The sequence below is a fragment of the Phoca vitulina genome, unplaced genomic scaffold (genome assembly GCF_004348235.1).
Source record: "Phoca vitulina isolate PV1807 unplaced genomic scaffold, GSC_HSeal_1.0 scaffold9, whole genome shotgun sequence".
Classification (NCBI taxonomy): domain Eukaryota; kingdom Metazoa; phylum Chordata; class Mammalia; order Carnivora; family Phocidae; genus Phoca; species Phoca vitulina.
The window spans coordinates 26,475,423-26,502,585 of NW_022589712.1; the positions used below are offsets into that span (position 1 = coordinate 26,475,423).

The following is a 27,163-nucleotide window of genomic DNA, read 5'->3' on the forward strand; positions in this document are numbered from 1 at the left end:
TTAAAAAAAACACAGCAAAAAAAATCTGTGCTGAAATGATAGCATATCAGCACTTGCCTTGGCCCCAGGAAGAGCCAACACAAGGACCCTCAACCAATTGTTTTGATGCACAAATTATTACATGTGGCGGGACTCTCACCAGTCCATGCACGCACGTGCCTTGCTCTTTCCTAAATATAATTGCTGTACCCAGTATCTGGGGTGAGCTACTCGAGAAAGCACCATTTATATAGATTTCAATGCCTTGTTCATACCTCTCTCTCACGTACAAAGGGAATGCATCACCACCACTACTCTGCCTCGTCAATATAAATTGAAATTCTATTAACTTGTCAGTTTCTCTCCAATTCAAAATGTTCAACAATCATTTATAATTTTTAAATTTGTTTTTTAGTCTCCATCAGGTAGAGCTGAGTATTGTGATGGGTTCCTAATAAACATGTTTCCAAGACAGAAATATAAATATCAGCAGCTTTGACGAATGGGAAGTACGTGGTACCATGGGAGAGGTGAAAAAGAAATATGTGGGGAGGTACCTGGATATTGTAAAGCTTAAAAAAATAACTGGGCACTAAAATATGTTAGGAATAAACCAAAAGAGCTATAAAAAAATCATCTTTCTGTTAGAACATTCACTCTAAATAATTAAACAATATCCAAGAATTTTAATCAACCTATTATTTCCCCATGGAGCTACACTGGCACAACAAATGGAATGTTACTTAATTCTACCAGGTTCCCGCCTCCCCCTTTAAACCACAGCAACCTCATTTTTATCTGTTTTATATTTTCAGCATAAACTGAAAGATTCATGGAGTATGAAAGCTACAGGGTGAGACTACAGGACTTCGTCTTTGGAGAAATAAGGGTCACTGTTGTAGAACACAATGAAACAGAAAGTTAATTATAGCTCTGATTCCTTCCTATCCACCCTGCAGCTCTGCTGCTTTTCTTTGGATCCTCCATAGCAGCTCCATGACAGATGAAGCAAGAGTCACAGACCCTCCCTCATGCTGGCCACAAAGACAGAACAAAGACAGACTCCATCAGAGAGAACATTAGCCTTCCCAGGCCTTCTCACCCCTCCCCTCACCAACCCAATGCTACAGTGGCCATTTTTACGTGACAATCGATTAACACTGCAGCCATTTTTCATTAGACACATCCTGCGACAGATGGATAAATCACGCAACTGTGCTCTTCCAGCTGGGGGGCTGAAATTTTGTCACCATATCCTTATTGGCAGTTTAACTACCATTACAAGGCAAACACGGCTATGCAGTCAATTAAAGCAGGAGTAGCTGATTGTTGCCAAGTTGTTGTTGTTTTTTTCTTTTGTTTTAATCAGAACCAGTTTATAAGCCGGAAAAATTAACTGGAAGGGTGAATGTTGAGCAGTAGAAATAACAGGCAGATGGAGTATTAACAGAAGAACCATAGAAGCTCATCTGTAAACCCTTGAAGCCATCAAATTTCCAACAGGATTCATTCATTGGGAAAGAACTTTCAGCTCACATTTGGAGTCAGATGGGCCAGTGAAGGCGCAATACCAATGAGCAAGTATGGAGGCCCCAAACCCTCGCGGTCTTACAGCCTGAAGGAAGGAAAGTCTCTGCTAAACGGCCCTGGGCTGAAAATGCACAGGTAGCACACATTACCCACCAAGGGCACCAAACAAGAGCGGAGGCCACATTCAGCAGCCACAAGGATACTCTGGAAATGCTGAACCTCCCGACCCTTGGGAAGCAGTATTATGTTTGCATATAAACAACTGCAGACTCATATCGCCCTGCTGTCTTCAGAAACAGTCCTTGAAATCCTCATTCCATTTTCTCATCTACTTCCACATTCACACAATTTGTACTGCAGACCTCAGCCAGGTTGTGGACAAATGCCAGGGCCACCAGGTTGCACCAGGATTCTAGGGGACATCACTGAACGGCCTGCTCCCTGTGCTAGTCATGGTCACCGGACAGGACTGAAACATGTAAGTGGTTCACCTAAATGTGGGCTGAATTGAAAGGTTTCAGTGATCAGTGGAAAGAACATGGGCTATGGAACCACATAGACCTGGATTCAAACCCTTACTATAAATTGCATGATCTCAGTCAAGATACTTAACTTTGTTGGGTCTTACTTCCCAATCCATAAAAAGGGCATCTGATGACCAAACTGGCAGGGTTGCAGGAAGGAGTAAAATAATATATCAGGGGTTGGCAAACTTTTTCCATAGAGAGGCAGGTAATAAATATTTTAGGTTTTCTGTCCACGTTGTCTCTGTCCTAAGCACTCAACTCTGCCATAGCTCAAGAGCAGTTATAGACAATACATAAATCAATAAGCATGGCTATGTCCCAATAAAACTTTATTTACAAAAACAGGCAATAAGCCAGATTTGGCCTACAGGCTATAGTGTGCCCAGTCCTGATATTGACAAGGGCAGCACAGATCATGATTTCCTGCACAGGATAATAAGATCTAATCTTGTCACATAGTATGTAGAAAGATTTTGTACAGGACATGGAGCTAATTGTCCTGGGAGGGTTTTGACAAAACCAGGCTCTCTCCTAGAGGGTGATCTTACAGAACCAAGATCTCTCTTAGAAAAATAAGTGTTTTGAGAAAGCTGACAGAAATTTCATCTAAGCCAAGGCACTCCATCATTCCAACCATCTATTCAACCAACATTTGAGCACCAGCAAGACACCATCACGGATGCTCAGAAAAATCTGGCCAAAAACACAACTGAACAGACACTTGCTTTCATTTCATTCAAGGAAAGAAAGAAAAAAATAAAATTAGCACTTATTTCTTTGTTTAGTGTACCTGTCACTTCAACCTTAAAATAGGCATTTTTACCCTGTTTTACATTTGAGAAACTGGAGGTTCAGAGAGGTTCTGTAGCCCACCCAAGGCTACACAGCTAAAATCTACTGAAGACAATCCAAATGGAAATCCATCTGACCCCCAAGACCAAGTTCCTTCCAACACCCTTTGGTCTCAAAATATCAAAGCAAAATTAGGATAGATCTGTTTCTTAACCTTTTCTGGATCATGAACATAAAATATCTGGCACACGACCCTCTTCCTAGGGAAGTGCAGAAATCATTTCAGGGGACTCATGACCCCCCAAATGCCAACTTCATATGGATCCCAAGTTAAAAGCCCCTGACCTCAAGGGAAAGGACCTTGCCCAACATGGTGGAAATTTTGATGGGTCAGAGAAGAGGGACATGTTCCCTGACTGGGCTTAAGTTCCAGAAGGATAGACTTTGAAGTGATGTTATGCTGAGCCCTGGGGCAGAGAGGGAGCTGTGTGTGTGTGTGTGTGTGTGTGTGTGTGTGTGTGTGTGATGACTCTTCAGGATCCAAGGTCTCTTCTCCCCTCAGACCCAGCAGTGCCCTAGATTAGCATCACAAGCCCCAGCTCCTGACTTCAACAGGAAATGAACACATGGGAAATGAAAGAAGCTCATAGGCACAACTGATTTCATCGCTTGCTCTGTGGTATCATAACAACTCTGCTGCCTTACTTTTTTTTCTTTTTAAGAGATTTTAATGAAAGAGAATAACAGGCCTGTTAATTGGGTCTCAGGATGACATTTATAATGAAGTTGCAAGGTGACACACACCAGTCCCCTTTGCACATAACATATTAGAATAAATCATCTTTTGATCTTTCTAGATGCTGCCTCATTGGGAAAAGGGCATACCAGATATCAATTTTCAGTTACATTAAGTGATTATTTTTTATGCACATGCATGTGCAAGTTCCCTCTTGCTTAATTAAATAAGGGCAGTGGCCTCAGGTTTCATGTCCTGACATGCGATTATTTCTTAAAGAAGAAGAATCGGCAGTGTTGAATATGCATGAGGAGGACATCATCCCGTGACACTGTGTCTGGTTGTGTCAAGGAGACTAAATCTGTTTCCTTTACTGTGTTGCAAGACCAACTTTACTGAGCTGGAAGATAGCAATGAACACAGGGAAATGAAAATAGGTGAATGGGGGAAAGTTAGGATTTACCAAAAACTAGCTTTCAATACCAACTTCAATATGAACTTCAAGTAAAACCAAATCAATTCCTGAATGTTGGGCTGATTACTCTTTGATGAACCACATGGGAAAGCACACAGAGACTCTAGATCTGTAAGGTCTGCCGACACTCTCCAATTCTAGGATTCTAGGATCTGAGCCATTTATTCAATAACGGTCTGAAATGCTTCATATGATAACCATGGCTCTGGCTGAAAATCAGAGGCACCTATGTGCAAATGTCCCTGATCACATGTTCAGCTCTCCTATTTTATTTAATTACAACTTTTTAAAGTAGAGATTGAATTGTCGACAAGACAAAGAAATATTAGATTACTTGTCCAAGGTCCCATGTTTGTAAATGAAACAGCTGTGATTTAAACTTGGACCATCTTCAAAACCCATAGCCTAGGCCTCCACAATGCCTTCACCAGCAGACAGCTCCCCACCAACTGTGGCAGACACGTGGCTTTAAAAAACAGCAGTTCAAAGGTCTCCAAGGTTAAAAGACTAGGGACAGGCATCAAACAAGTAATGTAAATCATCTTATTTTGAGTGACCACTGATGAAGCAATGCATTATACTGACAGTGGGTATGTAGTTATGAAAAGGTATACACAGTTTGGATGAATGGGAAAATGTGGCTTTAAAACCAGTTGCTGAGTTTAGGCTACAGCCATCTACTTTTCCTAGTAGCCACAGACCTTCCTAATTTGAGTTCAGGAGGTTTTTCACCGCTTCCCCTCCCCCCTTGTGTGACACTTGGGACTTTATTATTTGTGTTTATGAAGACAGGCTGTAAACAGTTTGTATCAACACTGATGAATTTTCATTGACTAAGCTTCGCCAGAGCCAATTCTATTGAACCAACTGGAATTGAAATGGTTCCTTAATTGACCTTCTCTGTGGTGTTAAAAAGGTTTCCACTGTATTATGATTTTTATTTCTACTTTCACAAAATTATTTTTATCAGTATCAATCCTTTTATATTTCATAACAAAGATAAGATTCACCTTCCAGGAACTTTTTTAGGCTCTACGAATGCAACTATGAACAACAGAAAATTCCTTCTCTCCTGCAGGCTTTCAAGATTTCCTAGCAAGCCTACTGCAATTGTTAAGTTGAGCACATGAAATTGCCATTTTTGCAGGTTGGAAGGGGTTGAATATCAGCAATTTTATATGATTTATTTCTTTTTTCTTTTTTTTTTTAAAGATTTTATTTATTTATTCATGAGAGACAGAGAGAGAGAGAGAGAGAGAGGCAGAGGGAGAAGCAGGCTCCCAAGGAGCAGGGAGCCTGATGCGGGACTCGATCCCAGGACCCTGAGATCATGACCTGAGCCGAAGGCAGATGCTTAACCATCTGAGCCACCCAGGCGCCCAATATTATATGATTGAATCTATTTTTAAAATCCCAAATAATATGGTTATGTTCATATTTTCTCTCAAAATATATATTTTCACTATCATTTTATTATAAAAGATTTACATGTACCTAAAAACATTCAAATAGTACAGAGGGATAGGTAGCAATGAAAGTCAAGTAGGGTACTCTCCGAGAGAGTGAGCTGAACGTTGACGATGGGTGTTTTCAGACAGTGGCATGGGGGAATCTTGTTTTTTATACTTTCTATTTGTATCAATTTTTATATAATAACTCCAGAATATACTTGCATAGTCTGAACAAAATATTTTTTAAAGCCATAAAGCCACTGGCTCCTTATCAAAATAACCATCATTTTGTTTCCTTCTGTTCAGCCCCAAAAGGTGAGTGCCTTTGCTTGTATACAGGCAAAATATTAAATATGGAACTAATTTCCTCCCATTTCTTACTGGTACTCACATTGACAGTCCATGTATTCTTATTTTATTTTTTTGAGAGAGAGCACACACACACACACACACACAGGGGTGGCTGGCTGTGGGCGGGGGGGGGGGGGGAGAAGGGAGGTTGGCAGAGGGAGAGGGGGAGAGAGAATCTTCAGCAGGCTCCACGCCCAGCATGGAGCCCAATGCAGGGCTTGATCTCATGACCCTGAGATCATGACCTGAGCCAAATTCAAGAGTTGCACGTTTAACTGACTAAGCCACCCAGGTGCCCCATTATAGTCCATGTATTCTTTATCTTTATAGCAATTATACCTGCTGTCCTCTTGTCCATAAAGAAAGCCTCCATTTACATGATGGGCCACACTATGTTAATTGATTTGTTTTTGTAATGAAAGGACAGCTACAGGCAATTAAGTAGGCTTATCAATCATCTGAAAACTTGTAAATACAATCTGGATTTTTTTAAATTTAGTTTTATTTTTTTAAAATTTTTTTATTATGTTCAGTTAGGCAACATAGAGTACATCATTAGTTTTTGATGTAGTGTTCAATGATCCATTAGTTGCATATAACACCCAGTGCTCATCACAACACGTGCCCTCCTTAATACCCATCACCCAGCTACCCCATCCCCTCACCTCCCTCCCTTCTGTAACCCTCAGTTTGGAGTCCAGAGTTTCTCATGGTTCATCTCCCTCTCTGATTTCTTCCCATTTAGTTTTCCCTCCCTTCCCCTATGGTCCTCCGTGCTACTCCTTATGTTCCACATATGAGTGAAATCATATGATAACTGTCTTTCTCTGCTTGACTTATTTCACTTAGCATAATCCCCTCCAGTTCCATCCATGTTGATGCAAATGGTTAGGTATTCATCTTCTCTGATGGCTGAGTAATATTCCATTCCTGCTACGAACACTGGGGTGCATATGCCCCTTCTTTTCACTACATCTGTATCTTTGGGGTAAATACCTAGCAGGGCAATTGCTGGGTCGTATTCCATTTACAATAGCACCAAAAACCGTAAGATACCTAGGAATGAACCTAACCAAAGAGGTAAAGGATCTATACTCTACAAACTACAGAACACTTATGAAAGAAATTGAGGAAGACACAAAGAGATGGAAAAACATTCCAAGCTCATGGATCGGAAGAATAAACTTTGTTAAAATGTCTATGCTGCCCAGAGCAATCTACACTTTCAATGCCTTCCCTATCAAAATACCATTGGCATCTTTCACAGAGCTGGAACAAACAATCCTAAAATTTGTATGGAACCAGAAAAGACCTCAAATCGCCAGGGGAATGTTGAAAAAGAAAACCAAAGCTGGGGGCATCATGATGCCTGACTTCAAGCTATATTACTATCTGGATTTTACCTTTGTTATCTGATAGGTCTAATGGCGCCTACTCTATAGTAGATGGGTATATGTATGGAGGTAGGTTAAATTTGTTCAAACTCTAGAATTTACCTTGAAAACCATATTTTTCTAACATATAAGAGACAAGTTTATTTTCTTCACATTTCTTTTTTTTTTTAATAAAAGAAGGCAATTCAACTCTGGAAAACACTATGGAGGTTCCTCAAAAAGTTGAAAATAGAGCTACCCTATGACCCAGCAATTGCACTACTGGGCATTTACCCCAAAGATACAAATGTAGTGATCCGAAGGAGTACGTGTACCCCAATGTTTATAGCAGCAATGTCCACAATAGCCAAACAATGGAAAGAACCTAGATGTCCATCAACAGATGAATGGATAAAGAAGATGTGGTATATATATATATATATATATATATATATATATATATATACACACACACACACACACACACACACACACACACATACACACAATGGAATATTATGCAGCCATCAAAAAAACCCCGGAATCTTGCCATTTGCAATGACGTGGATGGAACTAGAGGGTATTATGCTAAGCGAAATAAGTCAGAGAAAGACATGTATCACATGATCTCACTGATATGAGGAATTCTTAATCTCAGGAAACAAATTAAGGGTTGCTGGAGTGGCAGGGGTGAGAGGGATGGGTGGCTGGGTGATAGACACTGGGGAGGGTATGTGCTGTGGTGAGCGCTGTGAATTGTGTAAGACTGATGAATCACAGACCTGTACCTCTGAAACAAATAATACATTATATGTAAAAAAAAAAAAAAAAAAAAAAGAAGATAGTAAGAAGGGAAAAATGAAGGGGGGAATCGGAGGGGGAGGTGAAAAATGAGAGACTATGGACTCTGAGAAACAAACTGAAGGTTCTAGAGGGGAGGGGGGTGGGGGGATGGGTTAGCCTGGTGATGGGTATTAAAGATGGCATGTATTGAGGGTGCCTGGGTGGCTCAGATGGTTAAGCGTCTGCCTTCGGCTCAGGTCATGATCCCGGGGTCCTGGGATCGAGTCCCGCATCGGGCTCCCTGCTGGGCGGGGAGCCTGCTTCTCCCTCTGCCTTTGCCTCTCTCTCTCTCTCTGACTCTCATGAATAAATAAATAAAACATTTAAAAAAAAAAAAAAAGATGACATGTATTGAAGGGAGCACTGGGTGTTACACGCAAACAATGAATCATGGAACACTACATCAACAACTAATGATGGAATATATGGTGATTAACATAACATAATAAAATAAAATAAAAAAGAAGAAAGTAACATAAACACAAAAAATATCCTGTTACATTCTTGTGATGGGACAATGGTAAACCCATTTACCTTTTTCATTTCAAAGTTTTCATCTAATATTCTTACAGTATTTAAAAACTACAGAACATTAAATATCAAGAAAACAGTTCATAAAGGTGAGTGCATTTTTATTCATTCTGAAAATACCTTTTTCCAGTTTTACTGAGACTTAATGACCTATAACATATTAGTTTTAGGTGTACAACATAATGATTTGATATATGTGTATACTGCAAAATGATTGCCACAATAAGTTTAGTTAACATCTAACACCTCACATAGTTACATTTTTTGTCTTGTGATGAGAACTTTGAAGAGGACTCTCTTAGCAACTTTCAAATATACAACAGTGTTGTTAACTGTAGTCACCATGCTGTACATGACATCTCAGACCTTATTTATCTTTGGAAAAAAATTAAAGACACATCATGGCTTGATATTTTCCCTATAATCTGGGTTTATCAATATTAATACTTCTGCCATAAGATATACATTCTGTGTAATTAAGTAGAAAAACACTGAAGTTTTTTTTTTTTTTAATTTCTGAGAAAAAGAGACATGAAGTCCACACTAATCATAAGGGAGGCTGCTCTGGAATTCATTTTTTCTATAACTATTGAGCATTTATTATGTTCAGGGCATTACAGAGGGAAAAGCAGCCATCATTCCTGTCCAAGATAGGGGCAAATGTCAATTCACCTTCTGATCATCAAAAAGAAGGAAAATACCTGAGAAGTGTTAGCATCAGGGCTATTAAGGTCAGCTGAGCCTATAACGATGAGCGAGTCCAATGAAAAGATCAAAGCAAGTGGCCTTCTCCTTCCACCGGACACAAACGCTGTACTGGACACAACATAGTGGCTTGTTTCTTTGGCTTGAGTGTTCTGTCACTGTCAACCAGATGATCCCTAATTGATACACGGGAGAGGAGCCACGCAAGTATAGAAATGCCATTTATTAAAGCCTTCAGTGTGCCAGGCACCACTTTAAGAGCTTAGACACATGATCTACACTTTAAGCTTCATGCCAGCCCAATTAAGAGGGACAAAAAGTACGGGCATTTATCGATGAGGGGCAAGAGGATAAGAGAGGAAAACTCAGTCCTGGAAAAGAGGTTGAACAGCAACGGGAGCCGTGAACCCAAGCTTCTCCACAGCAGATGACCTTAACCGCTACCATTTGTCGCTCTCAAACCCTGTTCCAAGACTGGGTTAAGCATTTTACACCCAGTAAGCCTGTGAAGGACCTTTTGTGAAAAACAAACAAACAAACAAACAGCCCAGCCTCCTTTCTTCCTGTCCATTGCCAATCCAACCTTACATTTGCTCACATTATCTCCCACATCAACCATTTACCCACTGACTTGTATATTTTTCCACTGTGAAACACTGTAAACTCTTTCTCACCTCCATCAACACGCTTAGCAATTCCTCATATAACCTTTCTTGTGGCACCACGTAAAGGTTTATTCTTTAAGACTTCCATAAAAAATAATTTGTCAATAGCTATCAAGAGCTTACAAATGTGAATATGTTTCGCCAAGGATTTTCTACTCCATGAAACCTTTCTAAAGAAATCATTATACACGTAGCAAAGATTTAGATGCAAAGACTTTTTACTGTCATTTTATTTATTTATAATGTAAATAAGGTTAAAGAAATCATGGCACATTTATAGAAGGGAATAATAGACAATAATTAAAAGTATTCTGGAAAGTTTTCATTGACACAGGAAAGTGCTTTGAAATCTTATGCCAAAAAATTTAAAAATGAAAATGCAATGGAGAATATATATACCATGTCATGGCCCCCCTCTTAAATAAACCATTACATACAATTATAGAATGGGTGGAGGAGAGAGAGAGGCTGGTAAGAAATTCCTCAGAACATATCCAGAATCTCTCACTGCCTTTTGGGAATATAGATGATCTTGGTTTTATTACTATATGTTTCTACATTTAAAAAATTTTCAAGAATATATTACCTTTAGAAATAAAAGGGAAACTAGCCCAGGGAAAAACACCCTCTTATTTTCCTTCAAAGCTTTTGGTCCGGGACCCTGAATGGCCATGTTTCCCGTAACAGCTTTCATCTAATCCTTCCTGAGCTTCTGCTGTGCCAACTTCTCATACTCTGTCAAGTCACCACCCTTCCCTCTTTATCAAAAACTAGGCCATATTCCTGCAATAGCTTCTCTTCTCTTTCCTCTAAGACATTCCTTTACTATCCTTCAAACACTTCCTGAATTCTTTCTTCGCCCTAACGTCTTTTTGACTGAAAATAGGCTTGCTTATGACCCTCAAATATAATTACCTTAGTCATGTAATCTAAAATAAGTATGCTTAGTTTCATTTTGCTTCTTTCTAGGGCAGGTTAAACTTAAAGTTTAAAATTAAACTTTCAGGCTTAGCATGTAAATATACCAATAGCATGAAACCTGCCTACGGGAATGGTTCTGCCCTGTGCCATAACATGGAACCACATGCATTTTGTTACTTAATGATTTTTTACGATGGAAGTGTTCCAGCTGGCAATGAAGAGGTAGGACTCTGCCCAGAATCTCTGTCATGAAGAGGCAAAAAGCAATAAACCACCAAAACAGAAAGGATTTCTAACTCAAATATTCAAATCTTAGGGAAGAAGAAAAGGTATCTGGACAATACCACAACATAATCTTTTTTATGTGCTGACAACTTTATGCAAACAGGTAGCTACCTCTTGAAAAATAACAATTAATGGTATAAATATCTTTCAGAAAAGTCTATGTAATTAAACACAGGTAACTTAAAAAGGCAAAACTAAACTAGTCACATTGAGACAAAACTGTGATTTAGGCTTTATTCAGAACTCACTGGCCTGTTAAAGTTCACAAGTAATATAGATATACACATTTTTTAATAATGACTTCTCACCACTTAAATGCCATGATAGTGAAATTATAGGGCTAAAAGTAAAGTAGCATTTTCCTGTTAAATAGAAATTGCCAGCTGTGATGTCAAAATGCCTTAAAAAACTAGTCCATTAGCAGATCAGCACAACTGTCAGAACTAAAATTTGTATTCCTCAATTGTTAATAATGCACTTGTGAAAAGTACATAAGATTCTTAGTAATAAAAGGGTCTTTCTTAAAAAAATAAATATCTAGCCTACTATATATGTCCAGAATTTGTATGAAAACATAGGCCTATAATGATAAGATAGCCAGTTCATGTCCATGTGGAAGCCACAGCCTCAGGGAAGTAACAGACACAGGACAATATAAAAACATAGGTAATAAAGCAATGCACACTTTATTAAGGTATAAACAATCAACCATGAATGTATAACAGGAATAGGAGAGATCCTATCTCTAGAAAAATTCAAGTGTCTTCATGGACAAGGTGATATTCATTTGGCCTTGAAATTGGGAGTGTAGTATTGGACTTGGTAAGCCAGGGAAAGAAGTGGGAAAGACATACCCAACTGAGGCTGTAGGTACAAAGGGACAGAGTGGGTTCATTATGACCAGATAAGTCATAGTGGGAAGACTGATGAGAAAGGAGTTTGGCAGGGTAGATTTGAGGCAGCTTTTGAAGGGTCTTTGCATGGTATCCCAGAGAAACTGGCCTTAAGCCAGTTGAAAATGAGGAGCTAATGGAAGATTTTTAATCCAGGGAACAATGTGACCCCAGACGTTTTCTACAAAATGGAACTCTGGCTACAATGTAGGGAATGGACAGACAATCATGGAATAAAATTCTGGAGTCCAACTAATCTGCATCAAATTCAGACTCTGCCAATTATAATCTGTACACTAAGTATTTAACCTCTGCAACTCTCACTTTATATATGGATCTAATATTACCTACCTGGAGAAGTATTACAATTATTCGATAAAAAGCTACATTAGAAAAGTTCTTGATTTCCCATTCTAACATTTACAGCACTCCTGAAGATTCCTGGCCCAACCCCCTTCTCTTCCTACCCCTGGCTCAGTCCTACCCCACAAGGGTCTCATGGCATGGGTCTCAGACTACAAACTATGCAAATAGCTGCTGTTTAGTCAGCCCTTGGGCCTAGATATGTAGACACCTATGGCACCATTTATCTGCTTTCTGGACAAGATAAAGCCAGGAAAGAGGTCCATATGCAGTTTTTGGAAGGAGGCTCAGCATAGTCTAAGTAGGGAATTCTGAGGTCTCAAGTGCCCAGAGCAAGAGCTGAGGGGATGGGGTGGGCTCTGGGTGGGAATGTTCCCTCTACCTTGGAGAGGACAAGAATGGGGCCTCTACAACATGAGCCCAGAGAAGGGTACCACTTCTCCCAGGACTTAGGGTGGTATGATAGTGTTTAGCATGTTGCACATACTCAACAAATTATTATTTTCATGGTACTTTTTCTCACTGTCACCACTGTCTTGTTACTATAGTTTTGTTGTTGTCATCATTTTTTACTGGAGGCAGCAAAGCCTGGAGGAAGGGACTACACTGTTATAAGGCCCCAGTGCTAAAAGTACAATGCAGTTAGGCCATATTCAGGAATGGAAAGGAAGAAACGGAACCTAGAGATAGCACAGAAGTGGAGTAGAGAGGACCTACTGAAAGAACAGTTTTGAGGATGGAAATGGGAAGAATAATAACTGTATTTTATATATTTTGAGTTTCAGGTTCCTTTGGGCATCTAAGTGTTGGTAAGTAGAAAACTGGATGTACTGGTTTGGAGCTCAGGAATTAGAAGCTATCCATCTTCAAGTGGTAGCTGAAGTCTTGGAAGTGCTTGAAACTTCCAAGGCAAAGTACAAGAAGAAGGACAGCAGAAGGACAGAGCTCAGAAAAATCCCTCCAGCCAGTGAATGAGGAGAAGAAAGGATGCTAGCAAAGAAGTCACAGAAGCTGTGATGCATAGAAAGATGGCAGAAGGAAAGCTGTCTTTCAGAGACATGTCCATCAGTACTAGGACCTACCAGTCACTGAGTGCCCGCTCTGTACCAGGCATAAGGACTGGTCATACATATATGATCTCATTTAATTGAGTACTTACAAAACTGATTATTTCCTCATGATCAATGAGCTAACAGACTCAGAGATGGTAAGTACTTTGTCCCATGTCACCCAGCTACTATACAGCATTAGGTCCCATTAGAAGCTTAACCCTACTGTTAAAACAGGAAAAACAAGGAACACTTTGATCATGGCTCTAGAGGAGGAGATGTGGAAAGAAGAAGTGGTAAGCCCATCCATCAGAGGAGGCTATGAGCTGGGAACTTTCCCATTATGTTAGAACTCATTTAATCCTCATGAGAACTTGGATGGTGGGCATTATTGAGTTCATTTTTCAGTTCAAGTCATGGAGGCTCCCAAAGTCATGTACCCATTCACAGAACTGGTAAATGGATGAGTCCAGATTCAAATATAAGGACTACGTGACACAAAAGTCTTCTCTCTTTCCTAGCAGCGTGCTACCTCTCCATCATGAGGAAGCAAAAGCTAAAAGCAGAGGAGAAAGGCATCTACAATATGGAGACAAGCACAGGCATCCCTGCAAATTAACCAAAGTAATGAAAATTTTTTTATTTTCCAGCTGACCTATGTTCTCCCCCAAAACAACCCAGCACATGGAAAGCCAGTGCAATAATCTCCACTTTTCTCAGGCCAGGTACATCTGAGAACTGGTTCCATCTGAGTGGCACACTCAGATATAAAATGTATAGGCCTATAGGTCACAGAAAATAGAAAAATCTGTATCCTCTATTCTTTTATTGACTTTTTATCTACACCAATAAAATTTTCAGCATTAAATTGTCAAATTTAGTGCAAGATGTAAAAGCTAAGCATCTGGCTAGTTTGAATACAGGGAAAGGCCAAGAACAATACATTAAAGCTTAATCTCCAGTGTCAAGATAGACTGTACCATTCAAGTCTAACAATCGTTCATCAAAGTCACGCTCAGTGCTTTTAAACCTCATGTCCTCTCTATTTACACATCCATCCATCTTTACAAATGCTACTTTCCTCCATGCTTCTGCTAGACCCTACTCGCATTTCTAGAGCCCCTCCTGGCAGGGTTAGGGCCTCCTCCACCCTATAGGATAGTGTAGCTGGTGACACAGGTGGTTAGGGATATTGTTAAATAACTGTGGGGGGAAATGTATTCACCTTTCTTGGCTCACGATCAACTGGTAATGAAGGTGGTGAAAGCTACTAAGCAAGTGAACTGCCTTACTAATATTACAATGGCATACTAAATTTTAAAACTGGACTATACCTTCAAAGAAGAGGAGCTCCCCAGCATTTTATGCCAATTTTTGATCAATTGTTAGAACAATGAGGGAAATATTAAAGTGATTTTTCCTATGGTACATCAATTGGATGGAATTTTAATAGCCTTCAAAATGTTTTTAAAGAACGCCTAGTGGCACTTGAATATTGTTTTCAATACTAAGTGAAAGTAGCAAGTTGCAAAACATTACATACCTTGTGACCTAATTTTCACGACATACATTCAAAAGAAAATAAACCAATGTTAAGATTTATTATCTCTAGATGATCTGGCTTTTGCATCCAGCTGTCAAGGGTGGGAGTCCAGACTTTACAAGTTATTACTGATTAACCCTAGGCAAGTCCTAGCTGCTCCATGCCTCAGTGTCCTCATCTATAAAGTATGGATGTAATGAAACCTATGAATAGTTCAAGTAACATGGCATTGTATGTCAAGAATTACATTTTCTAGGCTTTTGAATTTTCTACAGTATGAACATACTTCACAACCTAAAAACATTCATTTTTTCCCCCCACAAGTGTGTTATTTGTGTATTCTCTTACTTTCTAGATAATTTAAAACATGTATATTTCATACTGTAGGACACAAAGGATTCCTTTTAGACACCCTCTCTTATGCCACTCACAAAAATCAACTCAAAATGGATTAAAGACTTAAATGTAAGACCTGAAACCACAAAACTCCTAGAATATAGAAAAAAAGCTCCTTGACATTGGCCTTAGCAACAATTTATTGGATAACAACCAAAGGCACAGACAACAAAAGCAAAAACAAACAATTGGGGCATCAAACTAAAAAGGTTTTTCACAGCAAAGGAAACAATCAACAAAATGAAAATGCAACCTACAGAATGGGAGAAGATATTTGCAAACCATCTACCTGATAGAGGTTAATATCTAAAATATGTAAGAAATGCACATAACTCAATAGCAATAATATAATATTAATAATAATAAATAATCCCATTAAAAATGGGCAAAGAAATGGAAAAGACATTTTTCCAAAGAAGACATATGAATTTTCAACAGGTACATTAAAAGGTTGTGCAAAATCATTAATCATCAGGGAAATGCAAATTCAAAACTACAATGAGACATCACCTCACACCTGTTAGGATGGCTATTTTCAAAAAGACAAGAGATAACAAGGATTGGCGAGGATCTGGAGTAAAGGGAGCCCTGTGCACTGCCGGTGAGAATGTAAATTGGCACAGCCATTATGAAAAACAGTATGGAGCTTCCTCAAAAAATTAAATATGGAACTACTATATGGCCCAACAATCCCTGGGCATATAACCAAAGGAAATGAAACCAGTATCTCAAAGAAGTATCCGTATTCCTACGTGTGCTGCAGCATTATTCATAATAGCCAAGGTATGGAAACGACCTAAGTGTCCATCAACAGATGAATGGATAAAGCAAATGTGATATGTATCTACCTAGATATCTATATTTATATAGATATCTACATATATATCAGATATACCTAGATACCTGTACTTCAGATACTTAGCATAAATACACAAACACACAACGGAATATTACTCAGCTGTAGAAAGAAGGAAATCCTGCCAATTGTGCAACATGGATGAACCTGAGGACATTATGCTAAGTGAAATAAGCCAGAGTCAGAAAGACAAACACTGCATGATCTCACTTATATGTGGAATCTAAAAAAGTCAAACTCAAAGACAGTAGAATGGTGGTCGCCAGGGGCTAAAAGGTGGAGGAATAGGGAGATGTTGGTCAAAGGGTACAAACTTTCAATTATAAGATGAATAAATTCTGGGGATGTAATGTACAACATGGTAACAATAGTCAGTAATATTTTATTATATACTTGAAATTTGCTAAGACAGTAGATCTTAAGTGTTCTCATAACACACAAAAATTGTAACTATGGAGGTGATGGATATGTCCATTAACTTGATTGTGGTCATCATTTCACAATGTATACATATCTCAAATCATCACGCTATACACCTTAAATAGATACAAATTTGTTTGTCAATAAAGCTGGGAAAAGAAACTGAATGCCTTTTTATATTTTGAAGTTATAGCCTGTGTCTTATTAAACGCCCCACAGTTCTTTCCCCATAGGCATCAGTAAGGATTTTATTTTTTTATTATGTTATGTTAATCACCATACATTACATCATTAGTTTTTGATGTAGTGATCCATGATTCATTGCTTGCGTATAACACCCAGTGCTCCATTCAATACGTGCCCTCTTTAATACCCATCACCAGGCTAACCCATCCCCCCACCCTCCTCCCCTCTAGAACCCTCAGCTTGTTTTTCAGAGTCCATAGTCTCTCATGGTTCGTCTCCCCCTCGTTCCCCATAGGCATCAAAAATCACGTTCGGCCATCTGCGTACAAAGATCACACCCCTTAAGCAATACGTTTTGGCAATAACCATCAGACAGAGAACAATGACGTAAAATTTTACATTCCCACAAATAGCAACTTCTCCCAACAGTCGTGCGTGCGTGTGTGTGTGTGTGTGTGTGTGTGGTGTTTCAACCACTGAATATCCCACAAGATCCTGCTCTGTAAGCACTCTCTAAAAACAGGCCTTGGGTGAGAGCCAAAAAGATCGGTTTGGTTCCTTATTAGCCGTCTGCTTTAAACATGTTATAGATTTTATACCTCCCCTTGCCCCACCTGTAGACTCAGCTGGATAAAATCCACATTAATCGGCTACTCAGCAGCCTCAGGTCTGGCACGATCTGATATGCAGACAAGACTGTTTCTCGGGATGTATTTAATTTTAAAGGCTGGCACTGGGTCTGCATGCTAACTTAGTTACCCTTCAGCCTGCTAAACGGCCTTAGCGCCCAGTCATCCTGAAAGCGGCTGTGTTTGTAACAATACATCAGCAAGGGGCTGCTCTACTCCACTCTGGGTGGTGTTGAATCTATGACACACCCACATGACCTTCCTAAATGAAACACGTACTGGACGAAAAACAAATATGCCCCCTATTTTTTTTTTTTTTTTATGTACTGAAGAGAAAAAGCAGCAGCGGACTGCTCTCTTAGTGAGATGATTGAAGATCAAGACAGCACACGCTGCCTGACAACAATCCCAGCCCAGGGCATGAACATGGGACATCAAGGGACTGAAAGCTTGGCCAAACCAGGAGGGCCATGGTGGCGCTCCTCTGCCCCATGGGTGTAAACAGGAGTCGGCCTGGTGTTTCTGTCGCCAGCCACAGCCACCAGAGATCACGGAGCGCGAACGGCACAGGGCCAGCGGCTACAGGTTTGGCTCTAAATGGCCTACAGCTAAATAGAGACCTAGTTTGCAAAAGTACATATACGGGTACCCACAAAATCCGGGAAAACAAGCTGAGATCCTGCAGGCTCATAAAGATGTTCACATGGAAGAAAGGGAAATTTGTAGATAAACCCACAGAGTATTCAAGTATTTTAAACACTATAATTAAAATTCTGCTATAATTGTTATTTGTATTGGCAAAATCTCCCTACGTAGAAACCCCTGGCTAAGGAAAGGGGTCTCTCCTTCTAGAAGGTAAAAAAAGGACCCCCATTCATTTTCTAGCCTAATATTGATGGGAGAGGTCCCCACTATGGAAAGCTGAGATTAACACTCTATCCCCGAAACACCTTTCCAGCTACTCAGACACCTTGTCACTAGGGGGACTCAACACAGCGTTTGCATCACAGTGTTTGTTCTTCCCTGAGTGTCAGAAGGCACCAGGACACTCTCAGTTCCAGCCTGGGGAGGCAAGAACGAGTGGACCAGGCTCAAAATGACCAAGAACCCCGCTGTTGAAAGGCAGGGTTAAATCAACCTTAGAAAAACGTTCATACTCCAATTTGTGGGCACTAGCTGGCTGTCCTTTCTCCCTGGAGAGTCCGAGGGACCCGAGATCTCTATGCAGGCTGGGCTCCACCCAGTTGTCCCTGAAAAGTCAAAGCCATCCATGCTGGGGAGCCAGGGTAGCTGGGCCTGCCCAGTGGAAAGCCCAGGGTATCTGGGCAGGAAGGCCCCCTGCTCTGGATTAAGTATAAAGCTATCAGGGAAGATCACAGTGTCAGGGAAGGCAATGGAGTCTGTTAAAAAAACATCGTTGGCCCAACTTGGAAATCGGTGATTTCGTTTTGGCCAACAAATGTCAGGGATAATCCTAAGTATATTACTTTGGTCTCTCGGGTGTGCAATTTCTGTTCACAAGACAAGCACAGAAGCTTTCTAGACTCCTTTGAAAGGATGGGAAGGATCATCTGAGTAGGGATACGAAAGAGCTTTGAAAGCAAACATTTTATGGGAAATAGGAGGGAAGCACAGTGAGAAGAACAGCAGAGCCTAAGGAAACCAGTTCTTGGTCTCTGTACGTCTCAGTCATCTTATCAGCAAGATGGGGTAGCTCTATCACCTTTTCAAATTCTCGTAGCCTCTGCTTCTTTGAGATGTGTGGCTTGCAGGTTTAGTGGCCTTCTTCTTAGCAACTTGACTGCAACTTTGCTTTTGGCTGACAGCGTGGTCAGCCTCAAGGGGTAAATCAAGATTGGTCTAAGTTGTTCCCGACCATCCTGTTTCCTACTTTTTCCGCCTCCCTTGTGGCTCTTGAAGTACTTTGGCTTTCCTGATGAAAAGGGCAGGACCGGTTTAGTTGGCACTGCCCTTCTGCCTTCCGTGTTGGGTGGGGGCGTGCTGACTACAGCTGCAAGGGCCATTTTGCGGTTCAAAAAGCCAAATACAATGGAAGGTCAGCAGTATCCTAGACATACCAGATTGCCTATTACAGGAGAAAAATAAGCCCCATCTTATTTAAACCATAGTTAGGCTTTCCATTACTTACAGCTGAATGCATTCGTAACTTATATACTACTAAAGCCGATTTCTTTTTTTTTAAGATTTTATTTATTTGAAAGAGAGATAACGAGAGGGAGCACAAGCAGGGGTGGGGAAAGGGAGAAGCAGGCTCCCCACTGAGCAGGGAGCCCAATGCAGGGCTTGATTCCAGGACACCAGGATCATGACCTGAGCAGAAGGCAGACACTTAACCAACTGATTACAGACACCCCCTAAAACCAATTTTTAGAGAAAAGCCAATATTCAAGTAATCACGTGTGCCTTCTGCCCCAATACATTTCCCAAAGGTGAAAGGGGAAATGAAGGAATAGAAAGGGAAAACAGTAACATATCTAAGTGATGGGTATTCAGCAAATATCCATTGAAGACATAGATTATATGAGTTAAAAGAACAACTTTTAAGTCAAACCTGTATTTGAACCTCTATCTATCCCATATTAGCTGTGTGACTTCAGGCAAATGATTTGATCACTCCAGCCTCAGTTTTCTTATTCAAATATAAATTATATTTGCACTTATTGTACTTACTGTAAAATTTAGTAAGATAATGTATAAAGTCATTAGCACAATGCCTGGCATAGGTCAATGCTTCATACTTGGTCACTTTCAATACTGTGGGGAGGCACAGTACACCACGGGTCTGGGAATAAGGATGACAGAGTTTAGAGTCTAGCTGCAGGGAAGCATATGAGTAAATCAGTTATTTGTGGCAGAAGAACAAGGCTTTATTATGCACCAGCATGCCCAGGGTGTGGGAGAGGGTGCCAAAGCCCCAACTCCAGGCCCCCAGACTTTGTAAATGCCACAGATGTAAATGCCCTTTTTATTGCACGGGAGTTACCAAATACTTAATTTAGAATTTCCTTACCCTTATCCTGTAGAAGAAATTAAAAGGTCAGCAAAATGGTCAAAATGCAGCCAGACAACAGGAAAGGGACTCCACCTAGAGATGTTCCAGGCTGCCGCATTGGCCTGGGCTCCCTCCCCCTGGGTCCCTGGGGGTCATGTGGATGACATTAAAGTGGGTGTATCAGGGAGAACACTTTCAGCTGCAAGTGACAGGAAATCAACTCCCTTACTGGCTTAAACATGGAGGCAGGTTGGCCCCAATTTTAGGTGATTCAGTGCTCCGATGACACAGCCAAGAACCCAGGTTCTTTCCATTTTTCTGGTGATCTACCCTTTAAGTGTCATCCTCCCCACACACCCCACCCCCCCCCTGACCCCCTTCCACCCTCCACTGGTTCCCCTCGCAGCTGCAAAGCAAGCTGTGGCGGTTGGACGCATCATTTGAAGATGAGAACTTTCAGGGAAGAAAGAACTCCCCCTTCACGAGTCTGAGATAGCATCCCTCTCACATTCCATTCTGATACACCTGCCACAGGGCACGCCCATGGCCAGGCGAGAAAGTCGCACCTGCGATGGGCAGGCTCCTCTGAAGCACAGGGCTGACAATAAAAGCAGATCCTGACACCCAGTCAGGTCCTATCGGTTAAGGTAGGGGGTGAATGGATATTGGGTAAGCCACCAGAGGTCTCTGTTCTGGGGGAAAATGTTGGAAGGCGCAGAGAATTTACACATGCGGACAATTACCTCCTAACCTAGGAAAACTCCTGCTGCATGTCTTCTGGTTCAAAACCAAACCAAACCATTACCTTTAGGCAGGTATGAGGTGCAGTACTACTGGAAATTTGGATCCACCCCTGCTCCCATAATTCCATGAACAGCCACCCTCATCATGGACTGCCAGAAAAGAGGACAGCTAAAAGACATTGCTTGAGTCTAGAAGCAAAAATGGAAGAGGAAGACAAGGAGGTATTAGATTTCAGCTTCCTTATTTCAGATGCTAGAATTTATGAAACAACACTTGAATCTGCCATGGTGAAGTTTTGCTGATCGTGCCTGCTCGGGCTCCTTTGTCTCTAGTCCCCAAGGACCAGTTAGGCCTCTGCGGATTTGGAGGAATCAGAATAACACTACTTCAGTTCAGATTCCTATCTGCTCCTTTGTACCTGAAATCTGTTCTTCTATTTGAAATCACACTTTGAAACTCAGCACTGAAGGTGGGGGAAAATCAAACCCAGAAACTTGAATCATGCTGCAAACTGCCAAAACACCAGCAGCCTATTTTATCAGGTGAGGTTTCACTTATGATTTCATGTACATTCTGCAAAGTACCATCTTATTTAAAATCTTAAGTAATCTTCATTAGACCCCAGTAAGGAGTATTATTTGCAGTGCTATTCCAGGGCAATTTCCACAGCTCCAGGGGATAACAGAAGTGTAACAACGTGACCCAGGTGACAGTTCCACACGCCTGGGCGGCACAACACAGGCCCACCTCCCTACAAAGCATTATAACCTGATTGCTGTGCAGACCTAAAGCTTGGAGTCCAAGGACAGGCCTGGAAAGGGCAGGGTTGGGAGAAGCGCCTAATCCCAGGTAAGAGGAAGCGTTGGTGGCTTTTTGTTTTAATTAATTAATCTGAGAGAGAGAGCGAGCATGTAAGCAGGGGGAGGGACAGAGGGAGAGGCAGAGAATCTCAAGCAGACTCCCCACCCAGCATAGAGCCTGATGCTGGGCGTGGGTGACCCCAACTGCACCGGGTTGGTGAATCTTAAGAATGAAGGATTCAAGATTCTGACATCTAAAATGGGGGAGAGGGGCGCCTGAGTGGCTCAGTCTGTTAAACATCTGACTCTTGGTTTTGGCTCAGATCATGATCTCAGCGTCATGAGATCAAGCCCCATGTCAGGCTCTGCACTCAGCAGGGAGTCGGCTTGAAGATTCTCTCTCCCTCTGCCCCTCCCCCACCTCGGCACGCACTCTCTCCCTCTTTCTTGCTTTCTCAAATAAATAATCTTTAAAAATATAAAAAAAATATATATAAATAAAATGGGGAAGAAGTGGTTCTCAAAGGGTAACCTAGACGCCCAAAACCCTTTCAGAGGGCCCACAAGCTCAAAAGTATTTTCATTCTCAATCTCTCAGGAGTATATGGTGGACTCTTTCAAAAAAGAATATCCACCATTATCTGAAAAGGCGATTAAGATTCCTTTCCCATTTTAAACCACTTATCTGTATGAGGCAGGATTTTCTTTATCTCCTTCAACCAAAGAAACATACTGGAACAGATTGAATGCAGAAGCAGAGCTGAGATTCCAGCTGTTTTCCTTCTACACCACCACATATTAAAGATTTGCAAAAAATATAAAATTCTCCTCGCTAAATTTTATTAAAGTACTTTTCATAAAAAATGTCATTCATATTAACATGTAATAGGTTTCTTGTTACTTTTAATGAATTAATAATTTTTTTTAACTTTCCGTTTTAACTTTTAATGTGGTAAATATTGACAGATACAATTCAATATTTTTCCTGAAAAGCCCTTTGGGGTCCTCAATAACTTTGAAAAGTGTAAAGCATTTTAAGACCAAAAGTTTGAGAACTGCTGCATTGATGTGACAGATGAATGGACTGGGAAAATGTGGTGCATGCGCACATGATGGGATATTACTCAGCCATGAAAAAGAAGGAAATCCTGCCATTGACAGCAACACGGATGAGCCTTGAGAACATTATACTAAGTGAAATAAGTCAGAGAAAGACAAATACTGTATGATCGTCCTTAAAAGTTCTCATCATAGACACACACAAAATGGTAGCTATGTGAGAGGATGGATATTAAGTACCCTTATGTGGTAGTCACTTTATAATGTAAACATAAATCAAATCATCCTGTTGTACACCTTAAACTTACACAATGTTATGTCAATTATATCTCAATAAAGCTGGAAACAATATATGCCTGTAACATGGAGGGACCTGCGACAAGCCCAATGGGCTAGAACCTGTTTTCCTGCTCAGATGCTGAGAAGAGAGAAAAGAGGAGGAGGTAAATCGTCTCTTCACCTGAACGGGAGGGGGCATGCAAGCACGCTGAGCCCTTCTTCGGGGAGACTGAGTCTGTCTCTGTGGTCTGTAACAGGGTCTCTGCATCTACTGGTTGGGCAATGATCACAGTCAGGAAACAGAGGCACCATACCACCTTTCAGTGTCCATCTTCAGTTATAGAAGCTGACGGGCAAAATGACCAGCCCAGGGTCCCAACGGTCATACATGGAAGAACCAGGACTTGGACCCAGGACTTACTGTATTACACCATTGCCTGTTTCCTTTCCCCTCAAGTGGTGTGCTCTCGGAGGGGAGATGGTCTGTGTTTTACTCCCAGCCCACAGAATGTGGCTTGCTTGGCTGACTCCGAACCCAGGATGCCTGCCCCCACCTGCTACTGCCTTTCCCACCACAGCCCAGAGCCCCGCACACTGACTTCCTACTACGGATCACAGCTCCAGACGCCTCCAACAGAGATGCTGGCATTCAAGACAGAGCCGCAAGGCATCATCACAAGCAAATACTCATGAAGGCGTCCACGGTACAGGGTGCTTGGGTGCACACACTTTAAACTAACAATCACTTTCCTAATCAAATTTGACTTTAAAATTACAGCTATATTTTTACTATGTCTGAGACACATGAGCGCTTTCCTCCTCGCTTTCAGCAAATGTCATGTAACGGGCCCTGTCTTCCACATCCAGCCTTATTTCAGAATAGGAGTTAAAATCTCATAGGGTAAATACAGTCACCCTCCCCAGGTCAACCCAGGGGGCCTCTGTGTTCAGCCCCTCCCTGCCAACCCCAGCTGGACACAGTTTCCTGGCTTCTTCTCTACCAACAGACTCTGAAATAAACACACAAAACCCCTTTTGTCTTTGAAAGATTTTTCTCCCAGCTGGTAAATACAGAAAAACAAAATGAGGCTTACAAAATAAAGCAAGCGATGGGGAAGTTACAGTTTCAGAGAGAAAAAAAAAAAATCTTTAAATACAACAGTTCTCTCCGGACTTCATTAAATTAAAAGTTAGCCCAGGTCTGCTCCCACTCAGAATGTGATCTATACTGGATGCGTTTGTTTGGTTTAGGCCTAACTCGGTAAAAATCAGGCCTATGCTAAATCTCCTCTCAGGAATTCTGCCAGCTCGCTCATCGTAACCCTCCCTAAAAAAAAAAAAGACCACCTTAGCTGCTGCTTAGCTTCTTCCTCACTCAGGTGAGCAGAAGCTCAGAGAGGTAAGGGTTAATTGATTCCATAATTACTCAGGCCTCCCTAGTGGGTACTCAACATCAATTCCAGACCAGAGTCTTTTATCTTAAGGTCTCCTTCTGCCTTACAAAGAGGAAAAGTCAATTTAGGTCACTTCCTGGCAAAGTTCTGTATACACACTAATCTCAACAGTTCTAATAATTCACCGCTCTTCCCTCAGCCTGAATATATGACACCCTCTCTTTTAAAAGCTCTAGCTCCTTGGAAATTGTGTTTAAAGTTGTTTCAGTACCAGGTGATCTTAACCCTACTCCTACGTTTGTAAGTTGCTCTCATGAATGAGCAGTGGCTAAATACAGATTTCGCAAGAGCTCTTTTCAATGCTGGTGCTTCATCAAATAATCTAACTGCATGAAATTTAGTATTCTATATCTCAGCTTTTCACAGAAGTCACAAAGAAGAAATAATAAACCTCTGTGATGAATCAATACTGGTGGGGGGAATACCCCATAGTGGGTTAAGATAGTAAAGTCTAGAGACCAGCAGTCCTGACATTGCCCCAGGCTGGCTTGAGGAGTGTGGCCGGCTACATGGGCTCTCCAAACCTCAGTGGTTCCCCTGCCTCACGGAAGGGCTGTCAGGATGGAGACCAGGATGCATAGGAGAGGCCCTGTCACCTAAGAAAGGTTTTCAAAATGTTAACTTGTCTTCTTAAGTGTCCCACAATTAGTTGAGAAAATATGAATCAGAAGGTTATCAAGCACGCTATGAGGCATCATATTAACAGGGTACTGGACTATGAGCAAGTAAAGGAGATCTCCTGTGTCAAAGTTACTGAACTTCACTTGAAAAAGACACACCAGGGTATTATTGCATAATTATATAATTGTACTGATTTATACAGTTCAACTACACATAAATATGCAGTAAAATGAAAACAGAAAAAATATAAACTGTTTAATAAGTGAAGATGTCCAAAGCAACTAAATATGATTTTAGTCTTTGCACCATGCCTTCCCCAGGAGGAAAAAAAAAAAAAAGCCTTACAGTGTGAACAAGAGAGATACAAACAACTCACTGAACCATTTATATCACAGAATCGATAAGCTGCAGTCCCTACCCATCTCTTGGAATCCACGGTTATAACCCATCAATAGAAACAATTTCTCAGAGGCATATTTGAAATAAAGTAGGAAATTTGGACCTAAATTGCCTGTAAGTCACAGTTTAATTATAGAAACTAAACACAGAATAAAAAGCCTACCTTCATTCCATTCAAAAAGAATAAAGAGGCTTAAGAAAGAAAATTCATGATTGGATTGTTATATTTTTTTCAAAATGGAGTTTTATGTTTCCTTCCAACATTTCCCTTTAGAACTAAGGGCTATAAAATAAAGACATCAACCACTTGTCATAAAGGAATGATGAGTGGCCATGGCTATTCTTGAACATTAATATCTTGCTCACATCCCAAAATATCAATCAAGCCCAATATTCCCTGCATCCTAGTTTGGGTGGGTTATGCTCTTCTTTAATTGACTGATCATTTAAAAGTGCTTTTAGGTCAGGGGCTATTAACAAGGAGAAGCTTTATAATTGAGAGCTACTTGTAGGTCTTCCTTATCAAAGGGACTAGAACAAGAAAACCATTAGTACTGGCCCACAGGCTGGCAGATAACACATAGAAGCAGCTGTTTGTAAGCTGCAAAATAGTATGGTATTGTTACTTATGCTATGTTACAAGGTGACAGGAATACCCTTTGTCTTCCCTAGCAGCAGGAAAAGGAAAAAGAGAAATTAGGTCTTTGAGGCACCTTGATTTGGAACATGGATTTCAGCATCCCCACTGCTAAAGGCTTCGTTCCTCTTGCCAGTGGGTTTTTGTGGCCAAAACGGAAATGTCATTCTGCTCACCTCTTTAGGGCAAGCCTGATCTCAGGAAGATGGAACATCAGGTCAACTCCAGGGCAAGTCCTTGTTCACTTAAATGGTCCCTATCTACCTCCAGCAAGGTTGACAGAGTCTCCCTCCTTTCTTTCATGACTCACTGAGATAAAGAATTCTCTATAATTGAAAATGAGCCAGGCTTAGATTAACCAAAGGGTCTTAAACATCTTATTCTTTTTATTATTATTATTTTCCTACTGCAGAACCAGCAAAAGATCTACAGAGCCAAAATTGACTTACATTTGCCTACCTCTGCAAAGGGAGGTCAGCTGTACTCAGGAAGAAAGGCAGAAACCAGAAAGAAATAAGACCTCAAGATGAGCTTAAATTCATGAGAAGCACAGATGCTTGCAATTCACCTGGAATAATGTGGAAGCCTCATTAGATGCACCTGTCTGGCGCTTATGCTAACAGCCGCCATTCAGTTAGCACAGCTGAAGACAGGACCT

At 40.8% G+C, this 27,163-nt stretch overlaps 1 protein-coding gene across 1 annotated transcript in view; it reads right to left on the reverse strand.

Annotated features, from left to right (window-relative positions):
- Nucleotides 1–27,163, reverse strand: part of ARFGEF3 (ARFGEF family member 3) — a 165,562-nt gene that overhangs the window by 121,174 nt on the left and 17,225 nt on the right. The gene's annotated exons all lie outside the window — the stretch shown is intronic.